Below are 18,482 nucleotides of genomic sequence, written 5' to 3'. Positions count from 1 at the left end.
ACAACCTTTTCAAAGAAATCAACAAAACCCTCCACAAGCTCCTATAAATCAAAACAGAAGAAATCCCAACCAACCAAGAAACAAAGGAAATGTTGCCTTAGCTCAAGAACCACAGCAAGAAGGTGGGTTTGACTGGAGCAATCATGTTGATGACATTGAAAAGGAAAATGTGACTTTCATGGCTAAAATTGAAGGGGAAGCTGAATCCTCTTCATCTCAGTTACATTTAAATATCTCAAAACTTGAATTACTTAAAATGAATGAATCATTGAGAGTAACAGTTGGAAAGCTGCAAAGTGAATGTTTTAAGAAACAGAGTATGATTAATGTTTATGAAATAAGTGATTTGAATTAGAGGAAAGGATTAAGAGTTTGGAATAGGATTGTATGGATAGTTACATGTTTCAATCTAGATATGTCACTGAAATAGAAGAGTTGAAGAAAATGTATCTGGATGAAAAGTTGAAGAATACTTAACTTCAAGTTGAAAATGATTTTATGTAGTTTCAACTGGGAATATTTGTTGGAAGTTGAACAAGATCAAAAAGGAAGATAAATATAAGGTTGTTCCTCCACCTTTCAATAATAATTACTCATTGAAGGTGGATAAGGAAAAGAGAAATGCATACCTTGATCAGTTTAGAGAAATGTTTAAAGAAAAGGAAGACTTCACTGAAAATTATAAGCCAGTGGAAGTTGATGACAAGGGAGAGTTTGTGGTGAAAGAAGAAGTGAATGATAAAAAGTGTGCTGAGACTTCTATTGGTGTGCAATGTTTGAAGATGATTTTGATGATGACTATTTGAATAAAGATGACTTAAGTGATTCTTGTGAAAAAAGCTCAGGCAAAGAAAGCTTAGAGAAAGAGAAGAATGGCAAAAAGGAGCCAAAGAACAAGATCCCTTTGTTGCCAAAGATAACTACCAAGATGAAAAGGCACCATGAGCAGATGAGAAGAGAACATCAATCTTTTGATATTTTATGGTGGTTCAAAATATAATAAAAACAATGAAAGAACAGTCTACAAAGTCCCACAAAGAAGAGAAAATGTCAAGGAATACAAGAAAACATAAGAAACAAAGAAAAATGATGATCTTTTCATTCCTGTTTATCTTGTTTTCTCAAACCAAGAGTTGTTTGATATTTGGAAGTAGAAAGTATGGAAGAGTATTAAAGAAGGCAATCAAAGTATATGGGAAGCATTGATGATGAACTCATCAATAATGAAAGAATAAAAGTTGACAAGACATAAAAATTGAGAAATTTGTGCCTTTCTCAATTGATTTTATTTGTCTTAAAAATCAAAGAACCATTGGAGTTGTTCCCCTAGGACCAATTGATAGATTTAAAAAGGGGAAGTCAAGTGAAAGCTTCAAAGGAAGTGTGTGGTGCAGGAATTGTGATGAATATGGACATCACACAGATTCTTGCCATGAAAGATTTACTTTCAAATGAACTGATGTTCCAAATTCAACAATGTTTGGACAAGACTTTGGTTTTTTATAAGAAGAAGTAAGATGAATATTTGGGCAAAGCCAAGAAGCTATATAATTATGTTGTGAACAATGTTGAAGAAAAGAGTGAGAAGAAAAATGAATATGTTGATAAGAAAGAGAAGAAGAATTTGAATCAACAAGAGAAGAAGAAGGTTCCAATGATCAAACAACCCATCAGAGTTAAACCTGACAAGGCTGCTAAAACTGGGAAATCTGTTGACCGTGGTAAGTCAACAGAAAGTGAAGAGAAAGTTAAAAGAGAGGTTTTCAAGAGAAAGAAATCAAGAGAATTAAATGGTGATGAGAATTTCTGTTAAAACACGGATTTGAGCCACAAGGGTTTCTGTGGAAACCAAGAAGTGAAACTCTAGTGACAAAGGAGACACAAGTGACATATGAAACACTTTTAAAAACTGTGAAGAGAGAGTTTGTAATTGAGGAATGCAGGAGCATAGTTCCATATGTGGGAATATCATATAAAACTGGCTATGACACAGATGATTCTGATGAATCCTGTGAAATTGTTTATGAGGACCCCAAACCCAATGCAACACTTGTTCATGTCACTGATTTAGCTTGTACTTCATCACTTAACTGATCTTTTTTCTTTTATTTGTGAGGAACAGTCCACACCAACCAATGATGTATGTTATATGGACTGTGGAAGTTCCAGGCACATGACATGTGACAAGAGGTCACTGATGAATCATGAGGAGAAGTTTGAAGGACCTGTTGCATTTGGGAGTGATGAGAATTGAGGGAAAATTGTGGGGAAAGGCATTTTGACAAATGGAAAGGTTTCTTTTGACAATGTATTCTATGTGGAAGGATTACAATATAACCTTTCGAGCATCTCACAAATGAGTGATAATGGTTATAAAGTTGGTTTTGATGATTCCGACTGTTTCATCCTCAAACCTGAATTTGTAATCCCTCCTAATATGATTATTATGATAGCTCCTAGAAATTGGAACTTGTATGAACTGATAATGAAAGATGCTATCTCTAGGGGAGGAACTTGTTTTGTATCAAAGGCCACTGAAAATGAAACGAAATTGTGGCACATAAAGCTTTGTCATGTTAACTTAAAGAACATGAACGTTAAAGGTGAACATGTAATTAGTTTACCAATAAGGGAGTTCAAGCTAAATGACAAATGCATTTCATGTCAAAAGAGAAAGAAGCACAAATCATCACACAAAACAAAACTTCGAAATTCAACTGAACAAGTAGTGGAAATGCTTCACATGGGTCTTTTTGGTCCTGTAAGTGTTCCTAGTATAGGGAAGAAAATATATTGTTTGGTGATCATTGATGACTATTCAAGATATTCTTGGGTTTATTTTCTGAATTCCAAGGATGAAGCTGCTGAGTTGATTAAAGGATGTGTGACAAGGATTGAGAACCAACTGGATGTAACGGTGAAGATCTTGAGAAGTGACAATGGTACTGAGTTCAAGAATGGGGTGATAGCTGAATTCTATCTTGCAAAATGAATTCTTTAGATTGTTTCTTTGTTGGATACTCCACACACTCAAAAGCCTATAGAGTATATGTGAAATATCATTTGAGTGTGATTGAGTCTTCTGATTTTATTTTCAGTGAAAACCAATATAACATAGTGGATGGAGCATCCTGACTGTTTGATCTTAAGAAGTAACCAAGTCCTTCAAGATTTATCTAGAAGACTTTGATGAAACTTTGTATAGAACAAGTTTCCATGAAGAAATTTCAGAAAAGAAGGTTGATTTGAACAAATTATGGTCCAAAATTGCTGACAGAAATGTTGAGTACTCTTTTGTTGAGAATACTTCTGACATTGAAACAGAGAATGAGCAAAATGACAATTTTGAGCAACCACCTGTTCAAGAAAGTCCTATCATTGAAAATGTGCAAACTGACAATCTAAATGAACAAGAGCAAGCTATCAACAATGAAGAGCAAACTAATGATCAGTAAAATCAAGAACAATTTGAAAGAAAACCAAATTTTGAAACCTTGTTTCAAAGTTTGAATATTGGAAATGACATTGCTTCAACATCACAACAAAATGCTGATGAAGATGCACAAGTGAACAATGAAACATCTGATTTGGTCATTGAGGAACCTGATATCATTGATACAAATCTTGAGTCAAATATGTCTTTAGATCTAGTGGTGCAAACTTCCTTTGTTGAAAGAAATCATCCACCTGAAAATATCATTGGAGATATTCAAGAAAGAGTCACCAGAAGTGCATCTGAATCTGCAAACATTTGTCTATACTCCTGTTTCCTATCCCAAATTAAACCCAAGAACATTGTTCAAGCTCTAAAGGACAATAGTTGGGTGGAAGCAATGCAAGAGGAGTTGGCTCAATTCAAAAATCTGCAAGTATGGGAACTAATAAATAAGCCAAGAAATAAGTATGCCATTGGAACAATGTGGTTTTCAGACACAAAAGGGATGAGAGAGGGATAGTAATGAAAAATAAAGCGAGACTAGTTGCACTAGGATGCTTAAAAGAAGAAGGAATTGACTTTGAGGAAGTGTTTGAACTAGTGGCAAGGCTAGAAGCAGTCAGAGTCTTCCTAGCGTATGCTACCTCAAAGAACATAAGAGTTTTTCAACTGGATGTTAAATTTGCTTTCTTGAATGGAAAAATTGAAGAGGAGGTGAATGTCACTCAACCTCCAGGTTTTGAGGATCCTGAGTTTCCAAATAGAGTCTATAAGTTAAACAAAGTTCTATATGGACTACATCAAGCTCTAAGAGCTTGGTATGATGAGTTATCAAATCACCTGATTATTAATGGCTTTCAAAGGGGAGCACTTGACAAAACCCTTTTCTATAAAAAATGAGGAAGAGATTTACTTCTGATTCAAGTGTATTAGGGTCTACAAATGAACATATAGGTTTGGAGTTTGAGGAAGCTATGAAGTCAAAATATTGCATGAGCTCTATGGGAGAAATGAAGTCAAAAACCGAGCAAACCTAGGCCTCCAAGCAAGCTTAAACTTAGTCAAGCAAGGTATTTTGCTCTTCGAGCAAAGTTATCTTCTGGAATTCTTCTCAAGTGTGAGTTCGAGCAAACTACACTTCATCAATCAAGGTTGTTCTTCAAGTCAAGCAAGGTTTGTTTCAGAGAAAACTCTTGACTAAACCAAGCTAAAACCAAGTATTTTGATGGATCGAGTAAGGTTTATTTATAATAAACAGTGGTCCCAGCAAACTTGAAGGAAGTTGATGAAGAAATTACTTTTAAGGACTTTCAACGAGCAAGGTTCTGCCTCGAGCAAGCAACAGTGTCACCAGCACACTCGGATTTGTTCAAATAATTTAAATAACAAAAGGTTGAAGGGATCTCTGAAGAACAAGTTTCTCGTAGGGTATATATCGAGCAAAGTTTGATATTATCATGAAGATTGAAGTCTGCATAGAAATTATTCTAAGTAAAGCTTATTCGTAGAACTGTTCCCCAACACACTTAATGGTTACCAGGTATGCTCGTCAAAGACAAAAGCTGCAAAGCTTACTCGAAGACCTGCTTACACTTAGTAACTTCTGTAATATGTTTGAATATGTTAAGAATCAATGATTAGGGTTTCTAGAAGGTGTCAGGGCAGGCCTATTAAAGGAAACTTTAGGGCACACCTATGACACAACGGACACTGAGCGAATATTGTGATTTTGATGGCTGTATTTATCTTGTACGGAAAAGCTGCCAAATACACAAACATTCCACCTAGAAACCCTAAATAATTTTCTTTGTCTCTCTCATAATATAAATTGAAATCTTTTGAGTTTATTTGTGTGCTTGTTTACTTTTCTACCCTAGTCAGTAATCATTTGAGTATCATTGATTCCGCCTTTGATATTCATCGTTCTCTAACAAAAGTAGGATTTCATAACCTTCTTGTCGACACGTTTGTGTGGGTTACTAGTGTGATTGGATGAGATAATCAGGACCGACAAATGAGAAGATATCACAAGCATTTTGATATTTGTGGAGGGACAAATGGTAAGAAAAATAATAGCATTCATGCAAGCAAAGGGTTCATTTTCTCCCAATATAACCGGTGTTCTCCAATCATGAATTGTGTCCTCTAAGAAATCTAGTATCAAATTCAACAAGAAGAATGATCAAATCTTCAAAATTGAAGAACATTTTCTGCCAATCTATCCAGTGTTCTCCAATCATGAATTGTTTGACATTGAAGATGTAGAAGACATGGAAGATTATGCTAGAAGATGGTTGAGACGAAGAAAATAAGATAATCGGGAAAGGTAACCTTTGTGAAGAGTTCAGTAGAAAGAGGAAATTAAATGATTTAACAATTCTTACCTTTTTCAATCAACTTTGATGGTCAAGTTACTCATCAAAAGACCATTGGAATTGATCCCCCAAGACCAGGTGAAATATTTAAAAAGGGAAACTCATGTGCAAGTTACAAAGGTCAACTATGGTGAAAAATCTGTGATGTCTATGGTCATCAGACTGATTCTTGTCAAGAAAGGTTCTCTCCCGAACCATTTTATGTTCCAGACTATACAAAGTTTGGACTAGATTTTGTACTTTACAAAAGGAAATACAGTGTGTACTTGAATAATGGAAACAAGAAGGTTAAAGATGAAGTACAGAATTTTGAAACAATTGAGAATAAAGGGAGTTTGATTACGAAGAAACTCAACAAATGTCCATCTCTTAAGTCTCAAGATTCTGAGAAGAAAAGTAAGTTGAAGAAGAAAATCTTCAAAAGGAAGCAAGGATAATAACTCATTGGTGCTAAAAAGTTCATTATGAAACATGGCTATGAAAAGAGTTGAAACTATTGACAACTTGGCTGATTTGTTCACCAAACCACTAGATTTCAATAGATTCAACTTTCTATTAAAGGCTTTAGGCATGATCAACTCTAATGAAGTCTAATTGATGATACATGCCTATATATGCTAACTGATTATCTGTTTAAAGGTGTGTTTGTGTGTGCTAATGTGATATCTGCTATGCTAAAATGTGCTTGAATGATTACGTGTGACTTAAGTATCTATGATGCTTAAGTATGACACTATGTTTGTGTTTCAGGACAGTTTGATGAGTAGGATTGAATTTTGAATTGAAATGATTTATCTGCATACTTTTCTGATATATTGTTCGTTACTTTGAAATGAGTAAGTTTTTAGGACAAGTTAGACTATGCATGTTTTATCTTTATTTGAACTCCATGTTAGCCTACTTCTACTTATGCATTAATGTATTCTTTCTGATTGATTATGTGATACTTTGCTTTAGTCAAAATTATCTTTGGTGTTAAAACTTATGTGTTTAAATGAAAATTTTTCATAGATTATTCAGTTCAAGCATTAAATAAGCTTAAAAGGTTTTCAATGAAAATTGATACAACCTTGTTGGGAAATTATACTAAATTAATTATTTTTACTAATCATATGGATTTAATAGGCTGAAAATACTATTAGCGCAGTCATTGATATGTAAGGTAGCTTTCCGTGATGTGCAAAAACTGAGGTGAAATAAAATAAATGAAAATGGTATGCTTAATGTGGAGATACATGGTTGAAATATGCACATTCCAAGATAAATCTCTCCAAATGATAGGCAGAACAGTAACTATCCAGTCATACACAAGCCTGTTGGTATCTGGTCACTCAAAATAATTCATTTTATATATGACAATGAAAAAAATTGTGCAAAAAGATTATACATTAACCAAAAGTTGATAAAATTTACAAACATGAGGGTTTAAACTAGAACTACATAGGTGGGGCATCAATGTAAGTCCTAAACACCTTTAACGTAAGGCATGTAACTCCGTATTGCGCGACATGTAAGTCCAACGTTCAACCTCAAAGTTTGAAAATATTTGAAAAGAAAAATTTACTTAAAAAGGATTATTTATGTTTTGTCATAAAAAGATATTTTGACCAAATATCATGAAGTCAATTTGGGGTGATCTAGAGAAAGCCAAATAAGCCTTGAGAAGAGATATGGGACATCATAGTGCAATAAGTGTTATCCATTTATGCATTATGCAACTAATTGAATCTTAAGCACATCAGCAAAGTAATGAAATTCATGCTATGTAATTACCTTTTATTAACCTGCCAAATGTGTCATAATAATGTTGAGAATGAAGTATTAAAAGGTGACTTAATCAATATGATCCAATGCTGAGATCTTTTCATAAAAGAAAACGATTTATAATAATAAAACTGAATGGAAAACTGTTTGAAGAAAGTTTTGAGTAAAAAAGTGTTGCATCTTTACAATGAATATGTATGAATATATGCTTTCAAGTATACTTGAGTATTCATCTGATGTTTAACTCTTTTGAGCAAACTTAGAATATTTCGAGTAAACTTGATGACTTTTTGATATAATTATGTTTTGATTACGTCTGAATACTTTGTTTTTGATTTGCTAGTGTTTTCGAGTAAACTTTGTTTATCGAGCAAACTTTATGCTTCAAGAAAACTTGTATATTAAGAATTTAATATCTCAAGTGTTCTTCAAGCATATATGCAAACTTCAAGTGCTTTCGAGTAAACTTCGTTTATCGAGCCCACTTTATGCTTCTAGCACACTTCTAAGTTAACCTATAGCATTATAAGTGTTCTCCAGCATACCTTCACTTTTAAAGCTTTTTCGAGTAAACTTTGTTCCACGAGCATACTTGATAGTATATTATTGGACAAATTTAACTCTTAGCTTGATTAAGTTATTTCGAGTACACTTCTGCTTCATAAGACAATTCGAGAAAGCTTTGACCTGGTTTGACATTGAGAAATATTTCTAGGTTATTATAATGGGATCTTAAGTAATTTTGAGTAAATTTGTCTATTTGAACAAATATACTTGATTATGTGACTTGTGATTAATTTCTCAAGCAATATAGTATATTCGAATAAAATTCTTTTATGTTTTTCACTTAGAAAACTTCTAATAATAATTAAAACGAGTAAACTATAGATATGAATAAGCTTTGAAAAAAATACTTTATCGAGCAAGCTTTGTGTTGAAAAGTTTGAAAATTGGGTGAGAGGTGATGAAGGAATATCATCTTGGTCAGTATGTGTTGGTGACTGGTAGGGTGTGTTTGGTTGGTTTATGAGGTCGGAAGGGATAAGTTCTGGTATGTAAGGTTCTAGTTCAGTTTGGTAGGTTTAGGTTTGTGGAGAAGGTGGTGGTGATGGGATGATTGGGTCAAAAGCTTGTGGGAAGTGAGGTGGTGAAGGGATATAAGGCTCATGTAGTTGTGGTTGAGGTGGTGAAATAGATGGTGTTTGAAACAATGTTTGAAACAACTTTATCATGAGATGCCTCCCCCTCAACTTGTGCTACATCATCAATCGCATTATCATCTCCTCCATTAGCATGATGATCATGATCATCAGACTCACTCTCATCTTCATCCTCTTCATCACTCTCATCTTCACTGCTCACCACAGGTGAATCAGGAACCTCCATAACCTCCATATCATTATTCACTGACCATGGAAATATATCAAACAACACTGCCAGATTAAATTGACTGGTTGCTCCCAACCTCTTGATCCTCCTAAAGACATTAAGATCTTGTAAAACATGTGTAGTACCAGCCGTTGGCAAATCAGGAAGCAGCTTATCAAAGATTATTTGCAGAAATCTTGGATACATCAAGAATATGTCAGTCTCCTCCTTTCTCATGTTTGTGATCATTCTTAAAAAGTTAAAAAGGTTGATCATATAAGACAACAATAGTTGCAGTAACAATCCTATGGTCATTAAGGTCCATGTCCCTCTTCTTGGTGTCATGCTCTAGATAATATGGTGAAATAGGAACCGATAGATTAATGGAAACATCCCTTTCTGAAATTGAGCTTCATTAATCTTTCCTTGGTATCCTAGAGTCTCTTGAAATGTTCTTAATAGTCTCTATTGGGAATAAGATAATTGAACTTCAAGATTATCATTTAATTGGAGGCTTGCTCTTATTAGTTGCTCTATCAGTTCAACCTCCCTACTCATCATAGTGGCTTTTATTCTCTATCCATTAATCTCATCAACAAGTTGTGCAGATCTCCAAATGATGATTTTTATAAATGATTGGGCTTTCTGTCAAGGCAAACCTCAGGTTGTTGCGTATCAACCAGTTAATCATCAGCTCTAATGGGCGATTTTCTTCCGTAATTTGGAGAAACGCACACATGTTGTGCTTCTGCTCAAATGTATAAGCCATTTATGCACAAACACGAACAAAAATACATATTCAAAGCATAAGTTAGTCAATATGAACATCAATTGAACATGCATGTATGTATAATTGAAGAAGAAAGTATAAAAGGATAATCTTTATAAACCTATTCTTCGACAATATAGTAACCTACACAAAAAACAGAGATGTCAGTAAAACTGAAAATGAAAGACCTAAAGCCATATAATTAGTGTTGGAAATCATTTAATTAAAGCTTACCATGTTGGAATTAAGGTGGATGATAATATTTAGCAAGAATTAAAGAGCAACGGTTGGGTAACTTAAGTGGCGAGTAAGTTTGATAAAATAGAAGAAAGATAGAGAGAAAAGATAAATGAAAATTTTTCTAAGTCCCTCTTTTAAAGTATACCCTTGTACATTTGAAAGTGGGTTTTAAATAATTTTTGTCATTTAGTACCTGAATACTGCCAAAACACGATTTTCAAATTCTCGAACACAAAGCTTGCTCGTATCTATAGTTTGCTTTTTTTTAAATATTATTAGAAGTTTTCTAAGTGAAATATATGTAAAAGTCCTTGATGGATCTTCAGATGCACGTGTACGAACGTAAACGAAGATATCTATGTTACAATGTGTCGGTCCCGAATAGCTCACTCTAAAGCTCACTTAATCACTATCGTAACCCACACATAAGTGTTGACAAGAAGGTTACGACTTACTATTTTTGTGAAAGAGCGGTAGAATATTAAAGGCGGAATCAATAATATTCTAAATGTTGCTCAACGGACATGAAAGTAACAAACACACACAATAACTCAAAATATTTTCATATATATTGTGAAGGATACAATGAAAATGGATTAGGATTTAAAGGTGGAATGTCCGGATTTATGGTAGATTTCCGTACAGGAGGGAGATAGCCGTCAAAGTACGATATTCGCTCTGGTCCGTTGTTTTCATAGGCGTGCCCCAAAAGTTTCCTTTTATAGGCCTGCTCTGACACCTGAAATTCCTATTTTAGAAATCCTAATGATTGATACAGGATATATTCAAACGTATTACAAAAGACTTTTTAATAATTCAAATATATGCATTCCAACTTTTATGGTTTTTATCTACTTTTGATGTTTTGGTGGAATTAATTTATTCAAAAAATGCATTTACTTGGTTCACATATACTTTCTTCCAAGTAGGGCTTTCACTTTTACCCGAAACCCAACCCGAAAAAACATGTACCCGAACCTGAACTAACCCGACCCGAAATTCCCGAACCGAAGTAATTCGGGTTGGTCTCGGGTTTGATTTATATGTTTCGGGTCAACCCGAATAAAATTTAGTTCTGAAATTAAATATATTATTAGGTATATAGGCTTAGTTTTAGCCACTAACATTATCAAAATCCGGTCCTAATCGATTGTTGTTATTAAAACTATTATAGATCGATTGTTTATTGTTAAGTTAAGTTTTCAGTTTGTTACTAATAGCAACCGTAATCGAACAACCAAATCACGCCCGATTGAAGATGATTATGGTTCAAATTAGTTTTACTCTTCTTTTAGATTGTTTTATCAAGTTATGTTTGTCTATTATTTGATTATTTGCTTACGAACAAAGAATAATATGTTGTCTTAATTTTAGCATTGTGGTTTTTTAAAACTTTTTGCTTTTTATTTTGTTTTCTAAGATACTCGAAACTCGATTAACCCAACCCGAAAAAACCCGAACCCGAATTACCCGAACCCGAAAAACCTGTGAGAGATTCGTTTTGGGTTTCGGGTCAAGATTTAAAACTTTGAAACCCAAATAACCCGACCCGAAAAATCCGAAACCCGAAAAACGAACCCGAAGAACACCCCTACTTCCAAGTATCTATAACTAGTAAACTTCATCAACCCATATTATTTTTAGCCATGTTCCAAATAGCCACCACCTCATGTTTACGTGACATTCAAGTCAAATCTCACTTCCTACAAGTGCATGTTTTTCGTTCCACGTTCACAACACATTGGCTCCCCACACCATTCACCTATCAACATACAAAAAACCAAGTTTAAGTAGGTTAATACAAAGATTGTAATATGATTGTACCAAGTAATTTGCAGAATCCATCATCAAAATAGTCAAATATGATGCTTCATCACATCTAAACCCTGACCAACAATCAAATAAGGATTTGTACCAAAAGGTATTACTTTATAAGTTAAATGTTCATTTTTCTTAATATAAAGCTCTTTTCTTGCTCTAACTACATAATTTTAAACCATCTCATCATCGTTTCTATTATTTGACCAACATATAATGGCTATATTATCAAGGTGTCGTTAACCAATATGTGTGGGCTTCATGTTACGCTCAGTTTTCCGATTTTTTATACTTTGGTCAATAATATGTTAATTGCCTGTGTTACGTTTTAACAAAATAAGCATGCGATAGATTTTAATTAATTTTGCTCATTACCGCATGTTCCGATACCGAATTTTTAAATGCTTCAAAATATATATATATATTTATGTTATGTTACCCTGAGTGCTACGCTTCTCGTGGAGTGTCCCACGAGCATGTTGTTGTGGTACCGACAACATGTGCTCCATTCCGTGATGGAGAGATTAGTTCACGGCGTCCCTAGGTACAGGTGTGGTACAAAGCTACTAGGAGGTGTATGGATCGATCCTAGCTCTGTTTCAGCTTTTGTTTCTGAGAATGGATGTAGGTGTGCCAACCTGCCCCATTCTATGTGATTAGTATATAGGAATGGCCCGTATATTTCGTCACCTATGTTTCTGTTACTGATCGGCTCATGGGTACGTACGTATGATATGAATTATCTGTTACCGTTTAAACTATATGTTATTGTTATGAATTATTTGTTACCGTTATGAATCATCTATTACTATTCTGACTCTGAAGTTATTGTGTTTACTTATCCGAAAGAGTTTGGTTTACTGTTTACGTGAACTATTTTATTAATTGTGTAATGTTTGTCGAAACTGTTTTATTGTTACTGAAAAATGTTTTGCTACGTAAACTATTTTTAAACTTACTATTTTTACTGAAAAAGTATTAATACTCGAGCCTATTATTTCATACTGGGCATTCGGCTCATTTCGTAAATGTTTCCCTCACACAGGTTCACAGGTTAATTTGGACGGGATGGAGAGAGTGAAATAAATGTTATGATGCTTATGAAGATTGCTAAGTAGTGGAATTGTGTCTTCTGTCCCTTTATACCTCCGTCGTCAGCCCATTATGGGTTGGGGTTTTAGATGTATATTCATCCACATCAAAATCAATAGCACTTTTGTATACCCTCATGTCAACTTCTACATACTCTTAAGGATCTTCAAATTCTTGAATATAATTATGATCATCATCTTTACTACCATCTGAATCAACTTCTTCTTCTTCTTCTTCCCCATTAGCTTCACTTGCTTGGTTTTCACTCCATTCTTGCTCATTTTCTCTGATTTCATTGAATTGTATTACTAGACCGACATTCACAATGGGAAAATTAATATAAAATGAAGCATTCGATATCACTTATGTTCAAGATATATTTTGAAAATCCACATCATCATCATCATCATCATCATCACACAAGGCCTTAAAACCCCAATCCAAACACACAAGCAAGCGGTTGTTTATTTTTCTTTCGCACCCAAAAGAAATCAAGTAACTCTGAAACGTTGTTCAGTCTAACCTATGGTACTGAAGCCATGATCCCGGCTGAAATTGGAGTTCCATCGACACGAATGTTGATGATCAATGATAACGAAAAAGAGTTGCGGATGAACTTAGATCTCCTTGAAGAAAAGAGTGAATTGGTTTTAATTCGCGAGCATAACTATAAACTTCAGTTACAAAAATACTATGACTCGCGGGTTAAAAAATGCAGCTTTGATGAGGGAGACTTTGTCTTCCGCAACAATGAAGCGTTTGGTCAAGAACCCCTGGGTAAATTGGCCCTAACTTGGGAATTCCCTTATAAAGTGAAAGAAGTATTATCAAAGGGTGCATACAAGTTGGAAAAACTAGACGGGACAGAAATCCCTAGAACTTGGAATGTTGCACAATTGAAGAAATGTTACATATGAGCAAGACTTGTTATTATTTACTTTTTATTTAGCTGTGTGCCCTAATAGACTAGTAAAAAAGACATTTAATGTCATCAGTTGTAATATACTTAGATCTTTCTTTTTGTTTTCTTCCTGAGTTCGGATAATCCGTCTTTCATGGTATTAGCTAGCTCAACTGTTTCTTCAATAGTCTGAGGTCTAGCTGACTTTACCAAATTGCGGATTTCACTTACTAATCCCCAAATATAACGAGAAATTAGCACTGATTTTGGCGAAGCCAAAGCCGGTACCATTCTCGCATATTCTAAGAATTTTGTCGTATACTCACGACACTTCACACCTTCCATCTTGTGGTTTAAGAACATAGTAGCAATCTTTTCTCTTTCACGAGGAGGACAAAATTTCCATTCTACTATTTCTTTAAATTCTTCCCAGGTCATAGTATAGACTATGTGACTTCCCTTTGACTGGAGGACTGTGTTCCACCATTCCATTGCTTCATTAATGAAGAGGTTAGAAGCATATAATATTTTATCTTCTTCAGCACATTTACGGATTCTTATGATGACTTCTGTCTTTTCTAATCAGCGTAGTGCTGAAATAGGTCATTCATTTCTAGAAAATTCGGTTGGTTTACAGGCCAAGAAATCTTTGTAAGTACAACCGTGAACATTTGACTTTTTGGGTAATGGGTTGCTATTTCCTCCATTCACACTATGACTAGCCTCAGTGTTAGACTTTCGTTTATTACTCTCGGTCTTATGCCTAATTACATAAACGGGTTGCTTAATAGCATCAGCAATTAAAGGAATTGCCTCAGTGATTTTCTGAGCTATCATATTTTCAATAGCATTCATATTCAGACGATTTTCTTGATTGTGAATTTCATGATTATGCTCGTTTTGGTGATTGTGCTTGTTTACGTGATTGTGCTCATTTTCGTGATTATGCTCATTCGACATCTGAATTACATACAAGAAAGGATATATTAATATCGTAATCAAATAATAAGGTAAGCAAGATATTAATAACACATAAGCATAAAATAACACATAGGCACAGAATATGTCAAAATCGTCGATCTTTGCGACATTACTCTTTTTTATATATACATCACTATAGTTTACATCTACACACTTTATATATATGCGTCACTACACACTTTTTTTATCAAAGAAATTACGATAATGAACATATAAATATTATATATATGGTTTATATATATGGTTCTCGGTCATAGTATTTCCAGGTTAAGGTCTCCCCCATATTTCTCAGTATATTCCCGGTATCTATCAATTCTTTCCTGTAGTGACGGAGCTGTGTCGTCATTTCCGATGTCATATTGGGGTAGTTTGAGGTTTCAGCCTGGAATGGTGCATATGGGGTTGTCATCATTGTTTGATAATGCCAGTCATTCGTCCACCATTCTTCTAACTGGGCTTGGTTGATAACATCATCTGGGAGGAGTGTACTATTCGGGTTCTGGGATGGCATGTTAATGTTGTTGGAGCTTGTAGCACCTATATCATTGAATATTGGCTGAAAGATTTCACACTCATCTAGCCATCTGCCTAGTCGCTCCTGCATTGGTATCGTTGAAGGGGGTTATGGTTGAATTGGTTGTGGTTGAGTTGGTGGTTCAGGTTGTGGTGGTGGTTGTGTGGCTATGGTTCTTCCTTTCTTACATTTTCTCAGCCCTCTTTGCCAGTCTTTGAGTCTTCTCCTTCTTTTGGATTTGGTTTTTCTACAGGCTATTCCATGGGTTGTGCTTGAAAGATCATGGGTTCAGGGTGTTATTTACTGGATTGTCCTTCTTCCATATCCGTAGTGTTAACGGATATGTTTCCGAACGCTTCTACGAGCTCACTCATGGTGTTCATGGATCTCATGAACCGAGTCTGTAAACCCTATCTCGACAAGTCGTCATTGTATTTATTGACGATATTTTGATATACTCGAAGAGTAAAGAGGAGCACGAGCAACACTTAAAGTTAGTTCTAGAGCTCCTGAATCAGGAGAAGTTATATGCAAAATTCTCCAAGGTAACTTCTGGTTACAAGAGGTGCAATTCCTCGTCATGTTATAAACCACCAAGGAATACACGTTGATCCGAGTAAGGTTGAAGCTATTAAGAATTGGCAAGCGCCTAAATCTCCGAAGGAAATCCGCCAATTCTTAGGCTTAGCTGGATACTATCGTCGATTTATAGAGAACTTTTCCAGCATCGCCCAACCTTTAACCCTCCTGACTCAAAAGGATCGGAAATATGAATGGGGTGAAGAGCAGGAAACGGCGTTTCAACGCTAAAACAAAGATTGTGCCAAGCGCCAATCTTAAGTCTCCCCGACGGAGACGATGGATTTGTTGATATTGTGACGCATCCGTAAAGGGTTAGGATGCGTGTTAATGCAAATAAAAAGGTCATAGCCTATGCGTCTCGACGTGTGTTAAAAGTTCATTAGAAAAATTTACACTACTCATGACTTGGAACTGGGAGCAGTCATCTTTGCACTTAAAATCTGGAGACACTATCTCTACGGTACAAAGTGCACCATATTCACTGATCATAAAATTTTGCAACACATATTCGATCAGAAAGAACTGAATATGAGGCAACGAAGATGGGTCGAGTTGCTGAGTGACTATGACTGTGACTTACGATATCACCCCGGCAAGGCTAACGTTGTAGCCGATGCCTTGAGTAGAAAGGATCGAGTCAAGCCACTACGCGTTGCGAGCGTTGGGGATGATAGTCCAGTCGAACCTTTCGGATTTGATTCGAGTCGCTCAACGCGAGGCGTTGAAAGATGGCCAATTGGATAAAGAAGGACTTTACGGGAATGAGAAGAATTTCGAACAGCGTGTGGACGAAATTCTCTATTTCAAAAATCGGATCTGGATCCCGACCCTCCATGACCTTCGTGATTTGATCATGGATGAAGCACATAAATCGAAATATTCCATACATCCGGGATCAGATAAAATGTACAAGGATGTGAAAGAATTTTACTGGTGGCCAGGAATGAAAAAGGATATAGCCACATATGTCGGCAAGTGTACGACGTGTGCGAGGGTTAAGGCGGGAGCACCAGAAACCTTCGGGAATGTTGCAACAACCGGAAATTCCGGAATGGAAGTGGGAGCAGATCACAATGGATTTTGTGACACACCTCCCCAAGACGCCCCGAGGTCATGATGCAATTTGGGTAATCGTGGATCGATTAACCAAATCAGCACACTTTATTCCAATTAGGAATAATTTTAACACCGAGAGACTCGCGCAAATTTATATAAATGAAATAGTGTCTCGTCATGGCATCCTCATCTCGATCATCTCCGATAGGGATAGCCATTTCACCTCCAAACTTTGGCAAGCTGTCCAAGAAGCGTTGGGAACACGTATTGACCTAAGCACAACTTACCACCCTCAGACCGATGGTCAGTCTGAGAGGACCATTCAAACTTTGGAGGATTTGCTTCGTGCCTGCGTACTGGACTTTAAGGGAAATTGGGATCAACATCTCCCACTCGTTGAATTTTCCTATAATAACAGTTACCATAGCAGTATAAAGGCAGCACCTTATGAAGCATTGTATGGGCGGAAGTGCCGATCACCACTTTGCTGGTCTGAAGTGGGAGACTCGCAGGTCATTAGATCGGATCTGGTCCAGGAGACGACCAGCAAGATTCTTGAAATTAAGAACAACCTAAAAGCCGCGCGGGACCGGCAGAAGAGTTATGCCGATACCCGTCGAAAACCGTTGTCATTTGAGAAGGGTGAAAAGGTATATTTGAAAGTATCACCCTGGAAAGGAGTGGTCAGATTTGGAAAGGCGGGGAAGTTGGCCCCTAGATATATTGGACCATTCATTATTACTGCAAAGATCGGTCCGGTAGCTTACCGACTAGAACTGCCTGAGGAACTAAGTGCAGTTCATAACGTGTTTCATGTGTCGAATTTGAAAAGATGTCTGGCGGATGAGACATCGGTGTTACCCTTAGAGGGTGTGCAAATAAGTGATAGGCTCAACTTCGTAGAGGAGCCCATCGAAATAGTGGACGGTAAGATCAAGCAACTTAGACACAATAAGATCTCGTTGGTCAAAGTTAGATGGAATTCGCAACGAGGCCCAGAATTTACTTGGGAACGAAAGGATGAATTTCGGAAGAAATACCCCCACCTATTTCCTCAAAAGGAAGTAGTTGACGCATAAAATTTCGAGGACGAAATTTTTATAACGAGGGGAGAATGTAACGATTCCGGCAAATTCAGGTATACCCTAGCCGGTATATACTATTTACGTGTCATTTAAATATTGATTATATGAGTTATAGTACGTATATACGAGTATATATGATTCATAGTACGAATCATACTCGATTATATAGTGAATCGTATTGGAATTACAATTAACCAATGAACGATTATTGAAACCCGAACGAATCGGGAATTACATTATAGACGAAGTATATAATGTTTAGTGATATTTATGAAGTATTAATGCTTCGGGATAAGTAAATTATAGCACAGAAAAAGGATTTCGATTTAATGGTACGTCGGTACGCTAAACGAAACCTTTAACACCAAACCAAGCAAGAGACGATCAATCAAGCCGAAAAAGATGCGTAATTATTAATAATATGATGTTTTAATGTCATGGGTTAAGTTTTTAAAGTTTTTAAATCAGTTTTATATAAATTTTATTGTTAACCCGAAAAAC

The sequence above is a fragment of the Bidens hawaiensis genome, unplaced genomic scaffold (genome assembly GCF_021521415.1).
Source record: "Bidens hawaiensis isolate Kalapana, Puna unplaced genomic scaffold, B.hawaiensis_p1.1 tig00021512_1, whole genome shotgun sequence".
Taxonomy (NCBI): Eukaryota; Viridiplantae; Streptophyta; class Magnoliopsida; order Asterales; family Asteraceae; genus Bidens; species Bidens hawaiensis.
Note: the sequence above shows the minus strand (reverse complement) of the source record.